Here is a 26,490-nt window from a genome sequence, read left to right as displayed (position 1 = left end):
CATCCTACCTCTCCCCTGACACCCTTCCATGCAGTCCCTTATTGTGAGATTGTTTTTCTCAGTCAATCGATGTAAGATGCCACGTGTTATCAATCAATAAAACCCACCATTATGGAAGTTGTCAGTGTACTTACAAAGAGTTTCATGTCTAATCTTTTATTTCCTTGCTTTGTATGTTAAGGTGATTTATGCATTATTTATTGTACATGCAAGGTTCAATTGATTATCACCAGGAAAGCTTCCACTAAAATGATTTGTGCTTATATTTCTCCAGACATTAATTTTTGCCACACTTAGATTACAAGCACGGAATCCGTCTCGCGACCATGGTTCAGATCCAATCAGTAAACAGTTGATTGCCTCCATAATCATCCTGCCTTTAAGGTACAAATTACAAGCTGGGACACATGGTAATAAGTAGAGTCTAGAACTGGGTAACTCTATTGATATATATTTTCCCCAAGAGGCCTGCATAGCACTTATTCACATGATGTAGGCTTTCTAACAGAAGGAGTTCACAAGGTGAGTTTCAGGTTGATTCTTTATGCCTAGAGATAATGTGTGCTGTGTTCAGATACAAGGCCTTATCCTCATGTTACACTGAGCTGTGTTCTGTTGGGAGGTGTTAATACCTGTATAATCAACAACTTATAAGGGACATAGCTCATGCTTGGCACAAACACTGTAATTTAAAAGCTCATGTCTTCTTGACACAGCTTGACACAGGATTTTGTATCTATGCAGGTTCCTATGTTCAAACACCTTTGAAAACATTGTATTTTAATTAGCTTAACAGCTATTGAATTGACATATCATTTATATTTCATTAAGCGACTCTCTTCTCTCTCCTTTAAGTCTCTATGCTAAGTTAAACCCATTAGCCATATACCTGACTTGTTCGTTTCATTGGAGATATGTTTTCTGCATAAATTAAAGTGTTTTTCTTGGGTGGAGGAGCATAACTGTCCACAAGGCTTTCTACAACAGCTTTTCATTACAGATAAAATGAAATTAGAGGACTGTAGTCTGTGAGAAAGAAAGCATGGTGTACCGATTGGGAGTTGGGGAAGATAATGGTACACTGAGGGACTTGAAGTATTTTTATCAAAATGAAGAATACTTATATAATCTTCCCTCTTTGCAGGACCCTTTTCTACATTCATGTCATCACATCTAATCTTCATAGTCCCCAGGAAATAGTCCCCTTTACCAATTCTGAATGGACACTCACATTAATACTTACCTTAATATGACCTTCCACTTATTCAAATGACAAAGATAAATTGCTCTATTTTTGAATATTCATGCAAAAAATAACACTATAAATGAGTTTATTCAATTTAGCATATCTAAAAAACTGGAATTCAGCAATGTATTTTGGAAAATACATGTTATTTGGCCATCAATATCGCATGTTATGAGATATGTGAGCAGGAAACTGACCTATGAATACATAAGTCACCACTTGATTTACCAAAGTTTTTTAGAAACCAATACTTCCTAAAAAAATAAATAAATAACTGTGGCAGAACTTTATTTGTTAGATTTTTCTTATGCTTTTCTAAGTAATAGGGTCTACCTAATACTTACGCTATTATCATATTTTTAAAACTGTGTCTTCAGTGCTATTGATACTCCTTTTCCAGTGTTATATACAGATATGATTTAATTCTGAGTTACTGAACAAAATCTGAAGGTACTAATTATAGAATACTATCTTCCATGGAACATGGAATGGCCTTTAAAATCCAAAGTGATGGAAGACCTGCATTTCGGTTTCATTAAATGTCCATATAGGCTATAGTAATTTTTGTCAGTATCAGGACAATCATAAAATGCACCAGGACAAGTAGTTTGTTTTTACTATAGAACATGGATGACATTAGAATATCCCAGAAAAGGACATGTACCTGATAGGTTTCTAAATTGCTGATAGAAGCATGTATTTTCTTTTTTTTCTTCCTGTGACAGATTTTGGACTCAGTGTTGCACTATTTTCATTTTTAAAAGTGTGCGAACAGTCTTGCTATTTAAAACAATGATATGTGTATAATTAATCTTGGTTCTTCTTGCAGCTTCAGTGGAATTTAGCAATGGTTATGAGAATGTTTGCTTTTTCTAGCTGTGAGAGTTTTGTTTGGGGGGTGTTTGTTGTTGTTGTTGTTGTTGTTGTTTTTACTGCTTCTTCCTTGTTTACAGAGCAGTTCTGTGTTTTTCCAGACCAAACAATGAACACTGTCTCTTCCTTGTAATGTTACAAATTTATTGTTACTTTTTATTTAACTGTCATTTCCTACATGTATTTGCATGTGTGCCTTTCAGTGTATGTTCTAAATATGCAACTCTCATATATATGCATATAATTACAGTAAATATCTAGATGAACGGAAGTTAGTTTTGCCTTCCTTGCTGATACAACCTGTAATCACCTGTGAAGACTGTCTTAGTAAGGAGTGATCCAGAACTCTTTGGCATGTGAAAGCATTCATGGGGGTGTCTTTTATGTTAGTTGAAGAAGGAATGCCTTGAATATTGTATAGGGCAGAGTTTCTTGAATATTAAATGACAGGAGATACCTAGAGAAGAACAAGTGAGGACCCATGTGGGAGGGGTTCTCTCAGGACCTTCCTGACTCCTTTACAGTAGTGTCCTGTAGCCAGCAATTGCAGGCCTCCTGCCTTCTGTGGCTTTTTGTCAGAGGATCAGAAATGATACCCGAACAGTGACAGAAATCTCCCATGTTAACTCTAATACAGAATAAGTTCTTTGGGAATTTACTTATGATACTTTTACAAGAAAGTGATCAGGATTGGATTCCTACAAGATTTGTGTATTCCCACAAATGGGAAACAATGGTAAAGTTCTAATCATTCTAGGCTGAATACATAAATTTTAAAATATTTTAAATAGAGAAAGTCATGAGGTTTTCTATAAACCCAGGCAAGGTGTCAATATCCTATAATAAGCATACATTTGAGCATAACACTAGTGATATGATAGATGCCAATAGGAATTATGAGGAAGGGGATGTCATTCAGTTGTAAAGAGAGAGACTGATCTGCACTTTGAAGAACAGGTACTATTGGGGTCAAGGCAGAGTCACAAATGGCTGCCATGAGAGCTTGAGGAGTGACAAGCAAAGGGTTTTTGAAGGTAGTAAATAGATAATTTTTCAGAAATCGATATTTAATAAAACATGCTAGTATCACACAGTGTTTGGAAAAAGAAGATTGGAATGAATTTTAATAACAGAATTCTAAACATGTTTATGAGGATGATACTGCCATAAATTAATGTTTTAAAATCATCGTCTTTTGTAGTAGCAAGAGACTATGTCAAGAGACAGAATGGAAGAACTTGCAAGTACTAGAATGACAGGGACGATATGTGGGCCCACAACTTTCATGGTTAGGTTGTAATCTTACTTGAAGGTCCTCCTGAAGCAAACAGTTGCATCAATGTCCATAACACGGCCCATAATGTGAAAAGGTCTCTTGGGTAATGATCTCAAGACTCAGGTAAATTAATGAAGGAAGTATGGTGTATTCAATGGAATAATGTTGGTTAATTTCCAATAAAAATGATATTTGCCTAGGTATAAAATAAGCACAATACATGATAATTCCAATATCCAAGGAGATGCTGAGGTCCTGGGAACTGCTAAAATGACGCTAGCTGGATGATTGATGCCTACATTCATGGTACCCACCCGCTTCTTGGAGACATAGCTATTTTGTCCATGGAGGGTGATAAAAGGTTCTGATGATATAATAAATGAGCTGAGTCAGAGTAGGGAGCTATGGATTAAAAGATTACCCCCAAAGACTTCCTGGGAAAGCCTTTCAGTCTTCAAGTTAATAAAAACCATGGTCTTAGAGAGTATGAAAATCCAGCAGAAGCTCTCCTGGAGCAACCCCAAAGACACTACAGCCAAGCTCGTATTTGCCACAAGTGAATTGGTAATCAAACATACAGTTTCAGTCTTGCCTTGTTATTTCCTCACAGGATCTGACAAGGAATCAATTTTGACACTGCAACTCTACTCTTTTCCTTTGTCACCGCAAACTATCTTTTTTTTTTTTTTTTTAAGATTCTGTCTTTCCCTAGCTCTCATAAATCCACTGGCTTAGAGAATATTTCTGTCTTCATTGAAACCACAAATATAGTACTAATGTCTCACTTTCATTCAAGGCTTCTTTTCCTCTTCATTGTTTCACCTTGCTCCTGTTGCTATACCGCCTGCCTGAAATTCTCACTCTGTTTATTTTCATGTTACTTCTCTTGAACAACTGTTGGAGATGGACATATGTAGAATATGAGATAGAGCTATCCAGGCTTTCTTTGCCCTTCTCATTTCAGAGTTATTTCACATTTATTCTCCATTGTTCTGTTTCATTTATGACTTAAAAGTGTCACAGGTAGAAACATTCAGTTATTCAAAGACAGACTTAGACATTTTTACCAAGTTGTTCAAAACTTACTAGTTGCCCTAAATCTGTGCCTTACATGTTTTTCTCAGTTTCAGATATTTACTCAAGTGAATACCTTAGGTCAATGTTTAAAAGTTCACAGTAGAAGGACTCTAGTTACATAATGATTCAAACCCAAAATCTGAGCACTAAAAAGGCACAATCAGAAATTAGACCAATAGAAAGCCAGCTGGGGCCACATAATGATGCTCCCTTATTGAAAGTGTAAAGCAACACAAATGAAGAAATATCCTCAAACTGGAATTTTTTTCTTTGTAGCTAAAAATGACATCTGGAACAAACCATTTTATTTCTCTCAACTGAAGAAGGGATAAAAAAAAAAAAAGAACTGCAGTACATTTACACAATGGAATGCTACTCAGCTGTTAAAAATAAGGAATCTTGAACCACGAGGCCATTGTTCTTCTGATAACTTTCCTAGGTTCTACCAAACAGCTGATGGGCTATCATACCAGGTGGGCCAAGAACTGGCCTGACCTTGGGAGTTTCAACCCTGATAACATTGACACTTTCTTGTGTACTCACCTGATCTACACGTTTGCTGGGATGCTGAACAATGAGGTCACCATGATAAGTATTAACAAGAACTGGAAGCACGGTGAAGCATTAAATGCTCTGAAAACAAGGTAAAGAAGGTCCAGGTAAGAGATACATGATAAGAGAGACCTGGTTTGGTATCTGTCAATGGTTGCCATAGCTCAATGCTTCTCTAAGTGGAGCTCAGAATCAACATGTTGGAGTTGACAATCCACCAAAGCCTTTTTCCTGAATCTTAAGGTGAGTCACCTTGAGTCGTTTTATTGTATATTGCCGTTGAATTCTGCCTACACTGCCCATGACCCCAATCGTGTCTATGTTATGTCACCTACTTCTTTTGAACATGGTAAAAGTTCTTTTTATCTGATGTTTCTTCATATTTCATTAACTTTTGACCAAGTTTTCTTTCACCCTTTATCTTCCACTTGCTCAAAATCTCCAATATACATTCACATTCTATGTGTTTGAACATATTTTTTGGTAGCATTTTAAACTCAGACCACATTCTATTTGTCTGTAAATCATTGTTTACACTTAGCATAATGCTGACCAGATTAAAAAATAGAGTTGCAAAAACAGTCTTCATTATTTTTACTGTCAAATATTACTGCAGGTGTTGTCATTGCTCAGAAGAGTCACATGGACATTTCACCATTTTCTTATAATAATTTGTTAACTTCAGATCTTATTTTTATGTCCTTATGCAACTTTCAGTTGCTTTCTGTGTTTGTGTTGTGAGTCTGAGATGCAACTTCTAGTATGGTATGTGAAGAACACAGATTTTTGTTCTAGCAACCCCCTTGCCAGTGGATGCAGCCACTTATGGCTTAGAAGACATATACCAAATTAAAATAAAGTGCACAAACTTTACAGCTCCTGATTTGGTCCTCATGACAGAGTATGAGATGATATATATTTATCTGACTTTGAGATAGTTTGTGGATTGAAGAGATTTAAAAATATCTTATCTTCTAATTTGTGAAGTAAGAACCAGAGGATATTAGAATTTAGAAGGCACTGCTCCTTAGAATCAGAAAATTTTATTTAATCAGTTACAGTTTCCCTTTTTAATAATAAGTCAAACTCTCATATTCTATAATTGAACATTTATTAGTTTAAAACAAGCAAAACTCAATGATTCCTACCTTCCATAACAACACTTTCATTAGTAAGAATCTAAGCTATGATTCTCAACTCCAAATAAATTTATCTAAGAGGATTCCCTTGACGTTAGTCTTTTAGTTGTCTCACATCAAAACTAAACCAATAACTGAAATCAATGTCTGCACCTACTCCAGACCCAAGAATCTCACTCTCTGAGCAAGGGGCAAGAAACCAATAACTCTAATGTCTTCTCACCACTCTTGGTATTAATTAATTGAAAACTAATATCCCAGAATAATTGTTCCTATGATGATGTGTACTTCTGGAAGAATTAATTTGTATTCACTTATAGAAGCTGAGAAATTAATAAAGCTAAAAAGAATCTGTCATTTTAAGTGGTCAGGAAGAATGTGAGCTAAGTATGGTTCTAAATTGTGACATAGGAATGTAGTCAGTACACTACATGGTGCCCTGACCTGCAGGGTTCAAATAAAACTCGGGAGGGAGGTCACATGTTGAAAAATGCAAGACACAAAGAAGGAGAGCAAGTCTGATTGATCAAACTCTCAAACTTTATTAGTCAGGCAACAGCTTTTATAAGTCAGAAGGCAGGGAAGCATATTGCTATAGCAACCCAGCTGCAGGCTTTTCTCAAAACACAGGGAATTCCAGGCAGGGTCATAATGTCCTGCCACACAGGGTGTCTAGCTCCCTCTTTGTCTAGTCTAACTGCTAAACCATAACAGGGTTGCTCCATCTCTATTTGTCTTTAGTCTAACTGCTGACCCACCACAGGGTCAGCTAGTTTCTGGTGAAAGGCAAGCTCTGGGAAAGACAAGAGACTTAAAGGTGCAGACTCTGACAAGTTGGCTGAACATTGGCCATATGCCCTATTGTCCCCCAACAACATGGTAAGCTTGTGTTGAGAATTTTACCTTAAAGACCTCACAGTAAAAGTATAACAAATAATTTTAGTACACAATTTTCAAAGGTAATGGAATGTTTATTTTCATGACAACGTAGCACTAAATAATATGAGGAATATGAAAATCACACTGCTTTTTTATATAAATCAAGACAAAATTTATATATTTATCCTTCTCTCTTGTTCTTAAGAAACACAGAGCTGAAAATTCTCCTGGCCATTGGAGGATGGCACTTTGTATCTGCCCTGTAAGTTCTGAACGCATTGCCTATTGCTACTTTCAGTGTAAGCAAGCTATGACAATACAATCTTAATCCACTGCTTCACAATTTTAAGAGAAGAATTAAGAATACCCATTGGGTGAACTGGTTACATCCAAATTTATATCACTAGAACCTCAAATTAAACAGAACAAATTCTTTCAAAGTGCACATGGGGCTTATTTGAGTTCAAATTTGTTTAGGCACTCTGGGATGCCATCTTCTGAGTGTTTGTTACCTATCAGAAAGTGCTATTTCTTAAAGTATTTAATTCCTCCAGGTCAGAGGAGAATCATATTCTTCTAAGCATTAGAAAAACTGAATTGAGGGCTCCTCATACAGAAGAAACGTTCTTTGAGTTATTATGAACAGGAGTGCCTTCTGTCCTATAAACTTCAAACTCACTACTTTCCAAGGAGAATTAGGTGATTCTAAAGCAAACCAAGCTTGAATTTAGTATTACAGGATTTCGGCATTGATTAGGTCATGAAATATTTCTTTAGTCAACAAGTATGTGTAACACTGTTCCACTGGGCAATGTATGGCCATAATATATCTTCATATGTTGTGCAGGTAATAATTTCCAGTGTTGAAGGCATTATGATATTGAAGTTCTAGACAAACAACCAATATATACAATGAGCTTTAATAAATGGACAAGGTTCACACAGACAATCTACCTGCATTGTTTCCTTACATAGTGAAAACATAGTTAAAATCTCATAACAATTGCACCAGAATGTCAACTATTACTGAATATTATATACTCAACGGTAGTTAATGGGTGCAGACTGAAGATTAAAATAAAGCAGAATCTCTGCTCTAAATGTTATACAACTGAGGCAGAACAGTAGCACATCACGAAAGCACCCATGAGATGGGTCAGGAGAGTACAAAAGAAACTCAAATGTGTAATTGATGGTGGATGAAGAGGGATCAGAAAGAGCTTCTAAGTGAGGGACGCTTGAATTCAGTCTGAGTAGAAAACTATTGTCATCCACTTATATAAGCATGGGTCTGTCCTAATGAAGCAAGAGTGATTAATGAGGAAGTCACATTGTGAGACAAGTGAATTTACGTATGTGGCAAGTTCGAGACACTGGATGCTTTATAGTTAGAAAAGAAATGTAATTCTCCTGAAGACACATGGGATACTTTGAAGGGTTGTATAAGGTGGACAAATATGACAAACTTGGCCTTTGAATAACTAATATTATATTAGCTAAACATAGAGTGAGCAGACAAGGACTCAGTATGAAACTCTTGAAGTAAAATTAAGAGATATGTGAATGGAGAGAAGCAATGGTTTTATTTTTATTTTATTTTATTAATTTATTTATATTACATCTCAATGGTTATCCCCTCCCTTGAATCCTCCCATTTCTCCCTCCCTCCCATTTTCCCCTTATTCCCCTCCCCTATGACTGTGACTGAGGGGGACTTCCTCCCCCTGTATATGTTCATAGGGTATCGAGTCTCTTCTTGGTAGCCTGCTATCCTTCCTCTGAGTGCCACCAGGTCTCCCCATCCTGGGGACATGGTCAAATATGAGGCACCAGAGTTCGTGTGAAAGTCAGACCCCACTTTCCACTCAACTGTAGCGAATGTTCTGTCTATTGGCTAGATCTGTGTAGGAGTTTGAAGTTTACAGCCTGTATTGTCCTCGGCTGGTGACATAGTTTGAGCGGGACCTCTGGGCCCAAATCTGCCTATCATAATTTTCTTCTTGTAGGTTTCTAGGATCCTCTGGATCCTTCAACTTTGTCATTCTCCCATGCTTCTCTCATGTAGAGTCCCCATAGGATGTCCTCCCCTCTGTCCCAGTTTCCTGTTTAGTGAAGACTTTCATGGGACATGCCCCTTGGGCTAGTATGCAGATATAAGTGAGTATATACCATTTGAGTCTTTCTGCTTCTGGGTTAACTCACTCATTATGATCATTTCTAGCTCAATCCATTTATCCACAAATTTCAGGAATTCCTTGTTTTTAATAGCTAAGTAGTATTCCATAGTGTAAATGTACCACAGTTTCTTTATCCATTCTTCTACTGAGGGACACTTAGGCTGTTTCCATGTTCTGGCTATTATGAGTAAGGCTGCTATGAACATGGTTGAGCAAATTTTCTTGTTGTGTGCTGGAGCATCTTCTGGGTATATTCCAAGGAGTGGAATAGCTGGGTCCTGAAGAAGCCCTATTGCCAGTTTTCTGAGATAGCACCAGATAGATTTCCAAAGTAGCTGTACTAGTTTGCATTCCCACCAGCAATGAAGGAGTGTTCCTCTCTCTCCACATCCTCGCCAGCATGTGGTGTCGCTTGAATTTTTGATCTTAGCCATTCTGATGGGTGTAAGATGGAATCTCAGAGTTGATTTGATTTGCATTTCCCTGATGACTAAGAAGGTTGAGCATTTCTTTAAGTGTTTCTTGGCCATTTGATATCCCTCTGTTGAGAATTCTATGTTTAGTTCCAAACCCCATTTCTCAACTGGGTTATTTGGTTTGGTTGTGTTTAATTTCTTGAGTTCTTTATATATTTTGGATATTAGATCTTTCTCAGATGTAGGGTTGGTGAAGGTCTTTTCCCAGTCTGTAGGCTGTCGCTTTGTTCTCTTAACATTGTCTCCTGCCTTACAGAAGCTTCTCAGCCTCATGAGGTCCCATTTATTAATTGTTGACCTTAATGCCTGGGCTGTTGGTGTTCTGTTCAGGAAGTTGTCTCCTGTGCCAATGTGTTCCAGTGTTTGGGGAAATCTTTCATGTGGGTGAAAAAAGCAGTTCTGTGTGTTTTTGTTGGTTGTAAAGAGTTGTAGCCTTAGAAGAAAATGTGCTAAGAAATTGTGGATCCATAGACCTCATGGTCTTTGGTCTGTCAATGACCACATATATAATGGGTGTGACTGTAGGAAGGAAATATTTGATGCTGTTGCATAGATGAATGGTGACTTGAAGAGTTGATATCTGTCAGTTTGAGACCAATACACCAGAAGGAGTCACAGTGATAATTACTAACACTTTATTTTTTTTCCTTTTTTCTTTTTTTTCCTCCTTTATTAATTTATTCTTGTTACATCTCAATGGTTATCCCATCCCTTGTATCCTCCCATTCTTCCCTCCCTCCCAATTTCCCCTTATTCCCCTCCCCTATGACTGTTCCTGAGGTGGATTACCTCCCCCTCTAGGAAACTGCGACAGAGGAGAGGACATTCTAGTGGGACTCTAGATGAGAGAATCATGGGAGAAAGGCAAAATAGAAGGACCCAGAGGATCCTAGAAGCCTACAAGTAGAACATTATGATAGGCAGATTTGGGCACAGGGGTCCCACTCAAACTAAGGCACCAGCCAAGGACAATACAGGCGGTAAACCTTAAGCCCCTACCCAGATCTAGCCAATGGACAGAACACTCTCCACAGTAGAGTGGAGAGTGGGATATGACTTTCTCACATACTCTGGTGCCTCACCTTTGACCATGCCCCCTGGACGGGGAGACCTGGTGGCAATCAGAGGAAGGACAGCAGGTTACCAAGAAGAGACAGAAGGAGTCACAGTGAAAAGACAGTAAGACACGCAAAGCTGCATGTCTTGCTGAGCAGTGAAATCCGGGTCATTTTTCACCTCTCCTAAAGTCTTAGAGCCTTTTCACCATCTCCCCTGGTTTTGATATTATTACTCCTTTACTAAGCTCTTATTCTTCTCCCATTTTCTCCTGGTCCCCTATCCCCAGCCTGTTTCTGGTTTTATCATTTTACTTTATGGGCTTTCACAAAACTTTAGTATGATTCCAATGTCAGGTTATTTGATTTTACAATATCTTCTCAAATTCTCTGTGTTGCATTCCTACTAAGAATTAATAAGTATTGAAACTCCTATAATGTGAAGTGTTGGCTCTCAGCCCAATAGATGTCAATGGCTGTCTGTATGCTCAGTACTGTGTGAATTTTACACCAAGAAGTATACACAAGCTCCATGTAAAGGTTCTACTGATGTTTTTGTGGGTGGGTTGGCTTTCCCATCCCTCTACTAGAGTAGTGTCTAGTTAGACGGTGTCCTCTTGAGTCTATATGGCCCCTGCTGCTAGGAATATCTGTTAGAGTCCCCTTCATATCTTCCCAGAAGCATACCCTGACTTAGGTCTTGGGCTTGTCGCAGGACTTCTGTCCTCCTGCCCCTGCTCTCCCAATCTCTACCCTCATTTCTCTCTGTGTTCCTTCTCCTACATTGTCCTCTCCCTTCAACCACTATGACAGTCTATTCTATTTCCCCTTCTGAGTGAGATTTAACCATCCTCCCTTTTGTCCTCCTTGTTACTTATCTTCTTTGTGTCTGTGCATTGTAGTATTTTTATCATGCACTGTATGGCTAAATCTGCTTACAGACTCCAGCCCAGCTTTTAAACTGCTTATGAAATGTGCAGGGAAAAAGATAAAGTATGTATAGCAGGGATTGAGGAACTGTCCAACCAATGCTTGGCCCAACCCATTACCCACCCAATGGAAGAGAGCCAACTCTTGACACTGTTAACTATACTCTGCTATGCTTGCAGACAAGAGCCTAGCAGAGTTATCCTTCAAGAGGCTCCACCCAGAAGCAGTTCAAAACAGTTGCTGAGACTCATAGCTAAACACTGGATGACACTTAGGGAGTCTGATGAAAAAGTTAGGGGCAATCGGAAAAGTTCCTAAAGGCGACAGGAGGGCCACACAAAGACCAACAGAGCTAACTAATCAGAACCCAGAGAGGCCTGCTAAGATGGAACACCAACCAAGGACCATGCATGAATTGAACCTCGGCCCCCTACAAAGATGTAGCAGATGGGCAGGTCAGGCTTCATGTGGGTGCTCTACTAAGGAAAGTGGGGGTTGTTTCTGACATGGATTCTTTCGCCTGCTTTTAGATCACTTCCTCCAGATGGGACTGGCTTGCCAGGCCACAGAAGAGGACTTGATCAGTCCTGATGCAACTTGATGAACTGGGCTGGGTGGGAAGCAGGGATCCCCTTTTCTAATGGATAGGGTAGTGAGGAGGAAGAAAAAGAAGGAAGGGTGTGACTGGGAGGAGAGGAGGGAGCTACCACCAGGATGTAAAGTGAATAAGCAAATTAATAAAGAAAGAAGGAAAGAAAAGAGATTCTACTGAGTTATTATGTTATTATGACTTCTGCCTGCATACTCAAAAGAGAGGGTTGCCTTCAGAGCTTAAGTCATTCATTTAACTGACTCCTTTGTACACTCATACTGTCTCTTCTCAACAATACAATGTTTTGTTAGTATCTACTGCTCTAGGAGTGGACTTCCTGAGGAGGAACTTTCACTTGGGACACTCCTAAAGAAGTGACAGTAGCTTCTTGGAATTTCCTAACAGGAATCACATGCCAGAAGAATTGTGATGAAGAAATTGCATGCAATACATGGTGTGATTGTGCAGCTAAGCCTGAAATTGACCTAACCCATTTCCAAGGTCTCTTGGGGTTCTCTAATGTTCAGCTCCAAGGACGACTTAATCTTATCCAACACTGTAGAAGACAATGAATGAGCTGTCAAAATATGTGTGTCCCTGACTTTTTAACTTGGTATATTCTATCATAGGCATGAAACTGTTACTTATGCATTGAGTAAAGTTCTGGAAGAGAGTGAGTGGGGATGAACTGAACCCAAAATCCTACATACTTCTATTCCCCTGAGTCAATATCCATGGTGGATGAGACCCTGAAAAGGAATTCTTTGAATATTTGTCACAGGGGGCAGAATAAATAGGTTTATAGAAAGGGTTTTATAGTCTAGTGTCCATCATATGGAAGAAGTTACTTACACTTTAGTACTATCAGATGGGTGGTTCTTTTGGCTTTCTCATGAGTAAACGTTCTTCTCCATGAAGTCATCTTAGTCCTACCTATCCTGGCTTTTCTGATCGACCTGGGTTCATTCATCAGACTCCCTTTACTTTTTCTCCATGGTTTTTTTTAAACACAATTGCTGCCAGTTGGTGTTTTCAAGTATGGTATTTCTTAAATATGTAGTTCATTTTAAAATTGTACTCATATTGTTTTCAAACACACTTGTGTTTAATTCTGAGCTGGAAATCCCTAAGAAAAGGAGGAGTCAACTGAGAAAGAGCCACCATACAACTGGTCTGTGTTGCTCTTTGGTAATTGCTGATTGATATAGGTAGATCCATACCACTGTGGGAGATGCTATTCATAGGGAACTGACCCTGGGCTGTATAAAAATAGATAACTGGGCAAACCTTTAAGACCAAATCAGCAAATACTGTTCAGTTAGAACCTCTGATTCACGTCCAACCACAGGCTCCTGACTTGTCTTCATTTATGACAGACTGTAATGTTAGCTGAAATAAACCCTCTCTTTCCCAAGTTGCTTTTTTGTCAGTGATCTTATACAGTAACAGAAAAATAAATTAGAAGTGTCACTATTTTATTTATATTTTTCCTTCAAATGTATTTTGGAAGTACAATGATAGTCATTAAATAATGAATATCTGGTCCTTCATAACTCATCCTGATGAGCATGAGAACACTCTAATCTATGCATCCATGTCTGCAGAACCAAAAATGATTTGTTATTTTACGGGTGGCTGTGGTCGCTTTGCAGAATTTCTTAAAATTTACCGTGTTGTGAAATGATTAAGAACTGATGTTACTTACACTATGGAATATACTCAGCTATTAAAAACAAGGAATTTCCAAAATTTGTGGACAAATGGATTGAACTAGAAATGATCATGCTGAGTGAGTTAACCCAGAAGCAGAAAGACTCAAATGGTATATACTCACTTATATCTGGACACTAGGCCAAGGGGCATGTCCCATGAAAGTCTTCACTTACCAGGAGAGTGGGATAGAGATGAGGACATCCTATTAGGACTCTAGGTGAGAGAAATATGGGATATTGGGAAAATAGCAGGATCCAGAGGGTCCTACAAACCTATAAGAAGACTATAAAGGGCAGATATTGGCCCAGGGGTTTTGCTCAAGCTATGGCACCAACCAAGGCTAATATGTGCAGTAAGCATCAAATCCCTACCCAGATCCAGCCAATGGACAGGACATTCTCCACAGTTAAGTGGGAAGTGGGATCTGACTTTCACATGAACTCTGGTGCCTCATATTTGACCATGTGCCCTAGATGGGGAGGCCTGGTGACACTCAGAGGGAGGATAGCAGGCTACCAAGAAGAGACTTGATACCTTATGAGTATATACAGGGGGAGGAGGTCCCCCTCAGTCACAGTCATAGGGGAAGGGAGTAAGGGGAAAATGGGAGGGAGGGAGGAATGGGAGGATACAAGGGATGGGATAACAATTGAAATGTAATATGAATAAATTAATAAAATATATTTTAAAAGATGAACTGATGTTACTACAAGTAACACATTTTACGACAAACTTTGCTGATGAGATCAGACAAGTTTTTGCTTTCACTGAGTCCACCTTTCTCATGAATAAACACAGGAACAGGATAGAGATCACCTACCTTCCCTTGATATATGGCTCAGGAAATTAATATTATCAAGAATTTCACATAGTTGCTGTTAAATTGTGAAGAGTGTTTTTTTATTCATTTAAAAGACAACTCAGAGCGAAGTAAACATGACAGTTTATTTATTTTCATTTAAGGAAATCTCCTTTTAATTCTCTAGCCCCTCACAGTTACCCTTCCTCAACCTCAAACCCTTCCCTGGCTTATCACCTCTCATGTTGCTGGCCACTTTGTATTAGATAATATTTATGTATGCACAAATTTATATAAATAGTACAAACTGAGCCCAGTTTTTGTTGTCTGTATATTGTTTCTTGTCTAAAAATTTCATTATACAACTGATAAGAACCAGTGTCGGCAATATATGTGTTGTATAGTATAATTTAGGGGTCGATTTTTTTTTATTAAAAATAAGCTAATTTTATTTTACAGGAAAGCTCTGATATATAACATTGAGACAAGGGACATCCAAAGATGCCATTGTGTTGCCCATCTACTGCTGAGCATGTAGCTTACTTTAAAGAGAGGTGTTTGTTTTGCTATGCTTCTCCCTTGAAGCAAAGTAAAATTTCAGTTGCAAGTGGTTATCAACTGATGATAGTTTCTAGGTTAGGAATTAGGGCATGTGTCCACATCTTTCAGCTCTAGTATCCCATCTGTTGCAGACCTGTGTAGACTGTGTACAGGCTGAGAATAGCAGAATGTAATTAGGAGTCATTTTATTGCCTTTTATTCATAATACAGTAATATTTGGTTTTACCTTAGGTCCCTGAGCAGTAGCTCAGTCTCATGTTTTTGGTCATCCAAGTAGTGTTGTGTACATGTTCTGGCCATCACAGAATTCCAGTCTCTGTGAGTGCATATGTGTGTTAATCTTGTTGATTTAGAGGATGTTGCTTACTTTATTGTTTTTAAAATTATCTGTATTGCCTGTAGGCCCGGCTAGCAATCAATTAAGACACAGACACTTGTTATGTTTTAAAATAGCCTTAGTTAAACTGGGGCAGGGCAGATATCAATCCTCTAAACTACCTCCCATAATGGGACAGGCATGGGATCCCTGTCTCAATCCCATGCCATCTGCTTCTAATAACTTCAATCAAGCTACCTCCCATCCATAATCCCAAATACTTGCTAATGTTCTTCATCTGGGCCAAATCTCCATCCATGCCAGCCATGTGCTTCTCTCCCATCTAATCCATGGTGGCCTTCCTCTCTTCACTTCAGGTCTCTCTCCTTCCTCCTCTTGGCAGTCCTCTTTTCTGCTTCCCAGAATTCCTCTCTCTCCCTCTTAGTCCCACCTATCTCCTGCCCTGCCCAGGTGGGATGACTTTTTATTAAGCAAAAGATGGGTCAGAGACAGCAAGCAGTAATTAGCCTCAGAATACATCAGACCATCCCCAAACATTACTTGGCATCCTTCATCATTCTCCCTCTTACACTCTTTCTAGCCCCTGCTTCTCAGTGTTCTGAGAGCCTAATTGGTGGAATGGAGTTTGATAAAGACATCCCATTTCGGGCTGAGTGTCCTGAGGTCTCTCACACTCTGTGTGACGTTTGGCTGTGGGTCTCTGTATTTATTTCCATCTGGTGCAAGAGGAAGTTTCTCTGATAATAGTTGAGCCAGGCTCTGATCTGATCAGGATGGTTTTTTTCCTAGTTCCATGCATTTGCCCATTCCAGCAGGTAAAGTTGCATCCTCCACCATGGTGGGCTGGCAAGGGAGCCTCGACAAAGTGAAGTGATTGAAAATCATGCAAGAAAGCCTTTGTCACATGATCCCCTATGTGTAGGGGATCTAAGTATAGTCCATACATGGTCCTTAGTTGGTCTTTCCATCTCCACTAGCCACACTGGGTCCAGGTTATTTGGCATTGTTAGTCTTCTTGTGGAGCTCCTGCTACCTCAATATCCTTATATCCTTCCTCCCACTCTCACACAAGGCTCTACATCTCTACCCAATGTTTGGCTATTAGTCTTAGCAGCTGTTTTCATCAGTTTTTTGGTAAAGCTTCTCAGAGGTTGACTTTGGAGAAGCTCCAGCCGTGCATGTCTTTCTGGGTCTGGGTTACCTTTCTCAGGATGATCTTTTCTAGTTCCATTCATTTGCCTGCAAATTTCATGATTTCCTGATTTTTAAAAGCTGAGTGGCATTCTGTTGTGTAAATGTGCCACAGTTTCTTTAGCCATTTTTTGGTTGAGGGACATCTGGGTTGTTTCCAGATTCTGGCTATTACAAATAGAGCTGTTATGAACAGAGTTGAGCCCTTGTTGAACGGTAGGGGCATCTTTTGAGTATATGTCCAGGAGGGGCATAGCTGGGTCTTGAGATAGCACTATTCCCGGTTTCCTGAGAAAGTGCCAGATTTATTTCCAAAGTGTTTGTACAAGTTTGCATTCCCACCAGCAATGGAGACGTGTTCTCCTTTCATCACATTCTTGCAAGCATGTGTTATCACTTAAATTTTGATCTCCCATTCTAAAAGGTGTAACATGGCTCTCATAGCCATTTTGATTTGCATTTCTCTGATTACTAATGATGTTGAGCATTTCTGTAAGGGCTTCTCTGTCATTTGAGACTGTTCTGTTGAGAATTGTGTTTACCTCTGTACCCTACTTTTTTTCCAAGATATATATTATTTTATTAATTTGTTCTTGTTACATCTCAATGGTTATCCCATCCCTTGTATCCTCCCATTCTTCCCTCCCTCCCATTTTCCCCTTATTCCCCTCCCCTATGACAGTTCCTGAGGGGGATTACCTCCTCCTGTATATGCTCATAGGGTATCAAGTCTCTTCTTGGTAACCTGCTGTCCTTCCTCTGAGTGCCACCAGGTCTCCCTCTCCAGGGAAAATGGTCAAATATGAGGCACCAGAGTACGTGAGAAAGTCATATCCAACTCTCCACTCAACTGTGGAGAATGTTCTGACCATTGGCTAGATCTGGGTAGGGGTTTAAAGTTTACAGCCTGTATTGTCCTTGGCTGGTGCCTTAGTTTTAGTGGAACCCCTGGGCCCAAATCTGCCTGTCATAATGTTCTACTTGTAGGTTTCTAGGACCCTCTGGATCCTTCTACTTTGCCATTCTCCCATGCTTCTCTCATCTAGAGTCCCAATAGGATCAACAAGATGTACCCCACTTTTATTTGGATTATTTTGGTTTCCTGGTATTGAGTTTCTTGAGCTGTTTATATATTTTGGATGTTAGCCCTTTGTCAAATGTAGGATTGGTGAAGATCTTTTCCCTGTCTGTAGGCTGCTGTTTTTGTTGACATCATTCTTTTCCTTACAGAAGACTTTGTTTCATGAGGTCCCATTTATTAACTGCTGACCTTAGAGCCTGTGCTATTGACTTTCTGTTCAATGAGTTCAAGGCTCTTCCCCTCCTAATAGATATAGTGTATCTGATTTTATGTTAAAATCCTGTTCCACTTGAAGTATAGTTTTGGGTAGAATGATAAAAATTTGCATTTTTCTACATGTAGACATCTAGGATATAATAGGAACACCTTGTGGGTCCCACAATACGGGGAGTAGGGACTACTTCTGACTTGGACTCTCATCCCCCAATATGGATCATTTCTCCCTGGCCAGGTAGACTTGCCAGAACACAGAGGAAGAGGAAACAGATAGTACAAATGAGATTTGAGGATCTGAAATCAGATATTATGGGAGGAGCCCCCTTGCTAAGGGATAGGGGAGGGAGGTAGAGGGTAGGAGGGAGGGGGACCACAATCAGGATATAAAGAGAACAAATTAAAAATATTTTTAAAGATGATATTGATTAACTTCTCACATATTTATTGTACATCCAGGTACTATAGATAAGGATTACAAAGAAGAAATTAAAATCATGGCATATATGAAAAAGGAGATGTAAATTAATGCAGGCCATAGACTTTCTCAGCTCTTACTGTTTCCTTATATGAAAGGCAAGGCTGCTCCAGTAGAAAGAACAGAGGCTTTTGGGAGTACCGGAAAATGTGTGTTCTGGCAAACAGTGGTTAATGATCAGAGACCCAAATTAATGGTATAAATAAATGGTGTTTAAATAGAAGGTTTGTTGGACTTAGGACCTGATGTTGATATACTTTCCCAAAAGTTCTGGAATTCAGGTTGTCCACTTCAAAATTTTTGCACACACTTCACTGAAATTGGTAAATTATCACTAATAAGAAACAGTGTTCAATGGATTAACTGTGTGGGATCAGAAGTTTAAACAGGGAATTTGGGACCTTGTGTGGCTGACATTCCCATAAATTTCTGTGAAAGGGATCTTTTACAACAATGGGGCACTCAAATTAATGTTCTTAGAATTTTAGAGACATAAAATGAAGAAATTAGGGGTGATATGGTAGGAGAAGGTATTGATATAAGTTATCAAGAAAAATCACAAGCTGGGTCGACTTTTAAAACACAGGAAGTCACATGGTTTGAGTTTTCAATTTTATAGAAAGGGCCACTGCTGACACACCAACAGACTTGCCCCTAAAATTATTATCAAACAGACCTGTGTGGCAAGAGCAGTAGCACACAAAAAAGAAAAATTGCAGGCATTTGAACAACTGGTACAAGAGCTGCTGGAGGCTCAACATATAGAAGAGTCTGCCAGCGCATGGGCTCTCCTGTGTTGGTTGTAAAAAAAAAAAAGAAAGAAAGAAAGAAAGAAAGAAAGAAAGAAAGAAAAAAAGAAAAGAAAAGAAAAAGAAATAAGGAAAATGGAGGATGAAAATGGACCAAAGAGTATGAATAGAGTAATAAACCAACGGGTCCTTAGAGCTTGGACTTCCTTTTCCTTCTTTGTTACCAAGGTCACGGCCTACAATAGTTGACTTGAAAGATAGCTTTTTCACAATACCCTTACAGGAGCAGGATAGAAAAAGTTTTTCTTTCTCAATACCTACTCTAAACAACAATGGTCCAATAAAAAGATACCATTGGAAGGTACTTTCCACAGTAAATGTTAAATAGTCCAGTATCAATATTTTGTCTGACAACCATTAGAAATAATTCATAAGCAATTTCTTCAATCTATCTTTTGTCATTACATGTATGATAGTTTGTTGGCTGATTCTGATGAAGATAATTTAGAGAAAATGTATAAGGAAACACAAAGAATACTTCCATGCTGGGGGTTACAGATTGCTCCAGAAAAATATACAAAGAGGAGATTCACTTAGTTATTTGGGTTATAAAATCAGTCAAAACCAAATTTGACCACAAAAGGTACAGAGCCGTAGGGACCAATTGCAAACTCTTAATTTTTGAAGATTAATGGGAGATATTAACTGGCTGAGACCTATGATTGTATTAATTTTTGAAGATTAATGGGAGATATTAACTGGCTGACACCTATGATTGTATTAAGCAATTATGAGTTAAGTAATTTGTTTCAAACATTACAAAGAGAATTCAAATTTAAACATCCCAAGATGTCTAACAGCAAAAGCAGAATAGGAGTTAACTCTTGTAGAACAAAGACTACAAAATACATGTGTGGGTCACATTGATCCCATAGTTGATTGTATTTTGGTCATTTTGCATTAATTCATTCTCTTACTGGGCTCCTCATGCAAAAAGAAGATAATATTGTGGAAAGGACTTTCTGAGATCATAAAGTAAAAACTTAAAGACATATAAAAAGATTTTTGAATAAATTATAAAATATCAAATAAGACTATGTCAATTGTCAGGAACAGATCCAGACAAAATTGTAGTAACTCTTACTAATGCTGAGATTATATCATATGTGAGTGATCAATGAATCAATGAAGATTGGCAAAGAGCTTGTAGTAACTACTTGAGAGACATTAATGACAAATACCCAAAAAGCAAATATATACATTTTATAAAAAGAACTAAGTGGATTCTTCCACATATTGAAAACAACTCACCCAGTCTAGAAGTACCAATATTCTATAATGATGAAAACAAGATAGGGGTGGCAGGTTATAAGTCAGACAAAATAAACAAGCTGATGAAAAGTCTATATACCTCACTTCAAAAATCAGAATTTTATGTAATCCTTATGGTATTATTGCATTATCAAAAATCTCTTAATATAAACTGATTCTTTATATATCAAGAGTTATTTTACATATAGAGAATGATGAATTTGTTTCTGATAACTCAAAATTAACTTCACTATTTATGCAATTGCAAAATGACATCAGAAGTAGAAACTATCCATTTTATATTACTCATATTTGGTCTCATACAGGTTTGCCAGGTCCATTGGCATGAGAAAATGAGGAAATTGACCAATTACTAATAAGAAATGTATGTATTAGAAGCATCAAATTTTCATGAGAAACATCATGCTAATGGGAAAGGTTTAAACATTTTTCTATCACTTGAAAACAAGACAAAGAAACCTCCATTACCTGCTGATAGTAACGCTAAGGGTACCAAAAGAATGACATCTGGCATGCGGTTGTTTTCCACTTTATACAATTGGAAAACAAAGGTATATAAACCATATCATTACACATACTCAGGGTATCAGTGGACAATTGCTTTAAGTTTTGAAAAAGATGATTTTGTAATTACACACTTATTGAAAATAATCGCAATTATAGGAATACTTGCACAAATTAAGACTGATAATGCTCCAGAATATGTACCCAATAAGATGAACCAATTCTTTGTCTATTACAATATAAATCATATTACTGATGTATCACACCATCCCACAGGACAAGTAGTTGTAGAAAGAGCCTATCATACCTTAAAAGAAATGCTTACTTTAAGAAAAGGAGGGTGTAACCCCCTAAGGACAAACTAAATAATGCTTTGTTAACTCTAGATTTTCTTAATATCGGTGAAAAAAAAACAACAGCAGCTGCGAGACAGAATTGTTGAAAAAACTGAGGAACTAGGCCAACCAATATACTCTACTGATGTGTTCACATTAGATTGAAACCTGCAATTTAAGATGGGCATGTGGTTTTGTTTATGTATGTACAATGAATGGAAACATATGGTTACCAACATAACTCATAAAAATTAGATCTGACCAGGGAAAACTTCTTATCAGCTGATACAAGAATGTCGTCACAAAGCAAGTGGCCCAGCGATTCACTCTCACACACTGTCTCAGTTACTGATTTCTCCAAAATATGCATGCAAATCAAGTTCAAAAGGGCTGTTCCAACTCATCAATCACACAGAGATTGCACAACATAGAAACTGAATAAACAGTACAGAGAGTGGACATACAACACAGATACTGGACAGAAAAAGATACAGCTAGCTTTCCTGAGACATGGCCAATAACTCAAATGTCATAGAGTACCCAAAAGACATCTTTGATTCCAAACAAGAAATTTTAAAAACATTGATTCCTCCATTCTCCAAAGATAGGTTGGATGTTTTTGACTGTATGATATGTTATGATTGTTTGTTATTGTCTAGGGTGGGTGGTTGTTATTGGTTATGGACAGAAAGGAAATAAAATAAAGTTTAAATCAGGAATCTTTTTGCTGTTTTTCTTTTTAATCTTATTTTTCTCTCTTATCTAATGATGGGGAAAAGAGAGAAAGGGAATAATAATAACAAAGAATATATGAATAAATAATATAAAATTTTAAAAATTGATAAGAGAAGAATCTACTAATCTTAAATGTTTAACTTTGGTATGGATTAATTTATCTTGATAGAAATTTAAGGTTGTTTTGTTTAACTATTGTTTAGTGATAGATATTTAAAGTTGTTTTCTTTATGTTTCATTTAGTGATACAAATTTAAGGGTTTTTTTGTTTGATATCTGTTTACTAATATTAATTTAAGGATTTTTATTTGACTATTGTTTAGTGATAGAAATTTAAGGTTGTTTTGTTTGATTATTGCTTGATATATTTCACATAAGCAGCTTATTTAAAATATGATGTAAAGTTCTAGTTTTATGGTTCTCATAATTATTTCTATTGTGTGTAGATTTTTAATATTAGAGAAAAAGACCATTAAAAAACAGTAAGGTGGATATGAAGTAGAAGTTTCTGATTTCTTTAAAAACTCAGATGTGTCATGTGATGTTTTTCTGGAATCTGTACTGTAAGAGAGAATATCATGATGGAGTCTGAGTTTTCAATACTATACAAAAACAGCACACCTTCAGTACTTTTTATGTTTTAAATTTTTATTTTTTTATTATTATTATTTAATCATATTACATCCTGATTGTAATTCCCTTTCTCTTATCTTACTGTTTCTACCTTCCCTCCCTTTTCAGTTCTATTCCCCTTCTCCTACACCTCTGACAGGTGGGGTCCTCCTCCCCAACAGTCTGATCATAGCCTATCAGGTCTCATCTGGATAGCCTATATCCCCTTCCTCTGGGCTCCCACAGGGCCTCTCCCCTAAGGGGCACTGAACAAATCAAGGGCACCAGAGTTCTTGTCAGAGGCAGTTCCCTGCTCCACCCCTCCACCTGTGGGGAATGAGCTGTCCATTGGCTACATCTGAATAGGGGGTCTTCGTCTTCTGTTTGCAATGACCCTGGTTGGTGCATCAGTTTGTGTAGGGCCCCCTGGGTCCAGATCTGCCAGCATTGATAGTCTCCTTGGGGAGCTGCTGACAACTCCTTTCCCCATGTCTTTCCATCCTCCAACACTTCCACACAATTTGCAGCTCTTTGCCCAGAGTCCAGCTACATGTCCCATTATTATCCTGATTCCCGACTAGGTCGAGTCTCTCAGAGGACATTTATGTTAGGCTAATATCGACTTGCAATTGAGTATATACCAGATGTATCTTTCTGGGTCTGGATTACCTCATCTTAGATCTTAGATGATCATTTCTAGTTCCATCCATTTGCCTACAAATTTCAAGGTTTCCTTGTTTTTTTTTTTTATAGCTGATTAGTAGTATCCCACTGTGTTGAGGGACATCTAGATTTTTTCCAGATTTTGGCTATTATGAATAGACCTTCTAGTAACATATTTAAGCAAATGACCTTGTATGGTGGAGCATCTTTTGGTATGTGTTCAGGAGTGGAATAGCTAGGTCTTGAGGTAGCTCTATTCCCAATTTTCTGAGATAGTATCAGTTTGATTTCCAAAATGGTTGTACAAGTTTGCACTCCGATCAACAATGGAGGAGTGTTTACTAACCTCCAAGTCACCACCAGCATGACCTGTCACTTGAGATTTTGTTCTTAGCCATTCTGATATGAGTAAGATGGAATCTAAGAGTTGTTTTGATTTGCATTTCCCTGATGACGAGGGATTTTGATCATTTCTTTAGGTGTTTCTCGGCCATTCAATATTCCTCTGTTGATAATTCTGTTTAACTCTGTAACCCATTGTTAACCGGGTTATTTGGTTTGGTGGTGTTTACCTTTTTGAATTCATTATATATGTTGGATATTAGCCCTTTGTCAGATATAGGGTTTGTAAAGATCTTTTCCTGGTCTGTAGGCTGTCATCTTGTTCTGTTGACAGTGTCCTTGGCATTACAGAAACTTTTCAGTTTCATGAAATCCCATTTATTAATTGTTGACCTTAGAGCCTGAGCTATTGGTGTTCTGTTCAGGAAGTTGTCTCTTTATGCCCATGAGTTCAAGGCTCTTCAACACTTTTTCTTCTAACAGATTTAGTGTGTCTGATTTTAAGTTGCAGTCTTTAATCCAGGTGGACTTTAGTTTGTGAAGGGTGATAAATATGGTTGTGTTTTCATTTTTCTACATGTAGACATCCTGTTACATCAGTACCATTCGTTGAAGATCTTTTTTCCATTGTATGAATTTGGCATCATTGTGAAAAATCAAGTGTCCATGGGTGTGTGGATTTATTTCTGGGTTTTTTATTTGATTCCACTGGTCAACCAGCCTATTTGTATATCAGTAGCATACTGTTTTTTATTACTGTTGCTCTATAGTGAGGCTTGAGATCTGGGATGGTGAATCCTCTGGAAAATCTTTTATTGTACAGGATTGTTTTAGTTATTCTGGGTATTTTGTTTTTCCATATGAAGTTGAGAATTGATATTTCAAGGTCTGTAAAGAATTATGTAGGAATTTTGATGGGAATTGCATTGAATCTGCAGATTGCTTTTGGTAAGATGGTTATTTTTACTATGTTGATTCTTCCAATCCCTAAACATGGAATATCTTTCCATCTTCTTATATCTTCTTCAAATATATTCTTTGGAAACTTGAAGGATTTTTGTAGAAGTCTTTCACTTGCTTCATTAGAGTTACACAAAGATACTTTAAGTTTTTGTGGCAATTGTGAAGGGTATTGTTTCCCTTTTTCTTTCACATCCTTTTTGTCTTTTGTATAAATAAGGGCTACCAATTTTTTTGAATTGATTTTGTATCCAGCCATTTGCTGAAGGTGTTATCACCTGTTGGAGTTACTTGGTAAAATTCTTGGGGTCATTTATGTATACTATCATATCATCTGAAAATAGTGTTATTTGACCTCTTCCTTTACAATTTGTATCCATTTGATCTCCTTTAGTTGTCTTATTGCTCTAACTAAGATTTCAAGCACTATACTAAAGAGAAACAGAGAGTGGAGGGCCTTGTCATGTCCCTCATTTCAGTGTAATTGATTTAAGTTTCTCTCCATTTAACTTGATGTTGCCTATAAGCTTGCTGTATATTGCCTTACTATGTTTAGGAATGTGCCTTGTGTCACTCTTTGGAGTTTATTTTGTTTACCTTTTCTTGGCTAAATTTTGGTAATTGGTAGCTTTCAAGATAATTGTCCATTTCATTTAAATTTTCAAATTTTGTGACATATAGGCTTGTGAAGTAAGACCTAATGATTCTTTGTATTTCCTCAGTGTCTATAGTTAGGTCTCCTTTTTAATTTCTGGTTTTGTTGATTAGAGTACTCTCCCTCTGCCTTTCAGATAGTTTGGTTAAGGGTTTATCTATCTTGTTGATTTTCTCGAAGAAACAGCTCTTGGTTTCATTGATTGTTTGAATTGTTCTCTTTGTTTCTAGTTTATTGATTTCAGGCCTGAGTTTGATTTCCAGCTATCTACTCTTCTTGGGTGTGTCTGCTTCTTTTTTGCTCTAGAGATCTCAGGTGTTCTGTAAAGCTGTTAATATGTGCTTTCTCCAGTTTTTTTTATGAAGGTGCTTAGTGCTATAAACTTTCCTCTTAGCACTGCTTTCATTGTGTCCCATCAGTTTTTGTATTTTGTGCCTTCATTTTCTTTGAAGTCTATGAAGTGTTACATTTCTTTTTTATTTTGTCCCTTACCCATAGGTCATTGGGTAGGGAACTGTTGTTTCTGTTTGTGATGAGTTTCTATTTTAATCCACAGTGGTCTGCTAAGATGAAAGGGGTTATTTAGATCCTGTATCTGTTGAGGTTTGCTTTTTGACCAAGTATATGGTCAATCTTTGAGAAGGTTCTCTGAGGTGCTGAGAAAAGGGTGAAATGTTCTGTAGATAAATGATGTCTGTTAGTTTCATTATTTCTTCCTTTAGTTTCTGTTTTGATGATCTATTGATGACAGTGGGGTGTTGAAATGTCCAACTATTAATGTGGGGTATTGATGTGTGTTTTAAGCTTTAGTAATGCTTCTTTGAGGAATGTGGCTGCTCTTACATTTGGGGTATAGATGGTAAGAATTGAAATGTCCTCTTGATGCTATTTTTTTTAGTGAGTATAAAGTATCTTTCTCCATCTTTTTTCATTACTTTTGGTTGAAATTCTATTTTAT

This window comes from Acomys minous, assembly GCF_964271855.1.
Source record: "Acomys minous genome assembly, chromosome: 14".
Classification (NCBI taxonomy): domain Eukaryota; kingdom Metazoa; phylum Chordata; class Mammalia; order Rodentia; family Muridae; genus Acomys; species Acomys minous.
This window is presented reverse-complemented; position numbering follows the sequence as displayed.